This window comes from Asparagus officinalis, unplaced genomic scaffold, assembly GCF_001876935.1.
Source record: "Asparagus officinalis unplaced genomic scaffold, Aspof.V1 AsparagusV1_Un2023, whole genome shotgun sequence".
Classification (NCBI taxonomy): Eukaryota; Viridiplantae; Streptophyta; class Magnoliopsida; order Asparagales; family Asparagaceae; genus Asparagus; species Asparagus officinalis.
The window spans coordinates 5,100-6,486 of record NW_017974282.1 but is presented as its reverse complement, the minus strand read 5'-3'; positions in this window follow the sequence as shown (position 1 = coordinate 6,486).

Below are 1,387 nucleotides of genomic sequence, written 5' to 3'. Positions count from 1 at the left end.
TAGACAAGAGAAGAGGGTGAAAATGTCCCTCAGGCATTCTGTCGAACACCTTGTGTGCATTTGTTGAACGCATCTCGTTTATGCAGTAGGTGATCTGATGAGGCATTTGAACAAACATGTTGCGGGCGTGCAGTGAAGCAATGATGTTGCACTGACTGCAATGGGGAAGTGGTAGTTTTGCGATGGGTGACGAAAAGTTGGGCATGATGGTTGAGGGCTGAGCAAGAGTTGGGGGTGGGTGCCATGGGGTCTTGATAGTTAGTTGGGCGTAAACGAAGGTTGTGGGGAAGAGTGATGACTGCCAGTGGATCTCATTGAGCGGTGGCCAAAGGTGGAGAATGGCGCGAGGTTGGGGCTAAAGGCCACTCAACAGGGCTGCAATGAGGCTGCGAGGCTGCAACAGTGGGTTCTCGAGCTACGTTAGGGTGCGCAATTAGGCACTGAGAGAGTGGTGCTGCTGCAATGGTCGTAGCAGGGAGATGATGATGGGGGCGGCCATGAAAACCACGCATTTGGGGATGATCTCGTGCGAGAGTTTGGGGGAGAGCCAATCTCGTGCAGGCCCCACCTCCACTTGAATTTCTCGTGAGTGGAGGTGAGGCTGACAGCGGTTTGCAACAGATCTAAAGTCAGGATTTGGAGGCGTGAAGGTATGAAGGGTGAGGTTTGATTTGGGTTGTTGACTAGTTGATATTGTAAGGCGGTGGGTTTTGTCCAGGGAGGGAAGCGGTCGATGGTCAATTGGTGGAAGAGGAATGGAGTTTGGGGGTTTGGGACATGGTGCAACGGAGATGGGGTTGCTTTTGAGCCGCTGAGGTTTGCGGTGGAGGCATTGCTAAGATTTTATGAGGCGAGGGGTTGCAGCGGCAAAGCATTGGGAGGAGGAGTTGCTGTTGGAGGAAGGCTTGGCAGTGGTGTTGCTGGAAGTCGAAGCCGCCAAGGGGAAGAGCATAGCGAAGCGAAACCCCCTCGACGGCTTCAAGTTCGAGGAAGAAGGAAGAACTCTCTCCCGGACAAATAAGAAAGCTTGACACCATGATAAGTACAGAGATATTTGTGAGAAATTGATTTATTATTCATTCTGTTAAGGTATTTAATTACAAGAGAAAGTATAGAGGTCCTAATAACCTAAGCAATGTAGGACTAAAATAAAGCAAGATAAGATAAACTAACTACATTATTTAATAGATTTTTTTTTACATTGCGGTTACAAATTAGCCTATCTAAGTTGATTTGATACCACCAATGAGTGGCCCAGGTAGTTTGGATGTACCAATATGAACCCGGAGTGCCTCAGTTCGATTCCTGGGCCCGCATTTATCTGGTGTTGTGTGGGATTAAAGGTGGGCCTCGACTCCCGGGGTTTACTTACTTAGGCGGAGGTTGT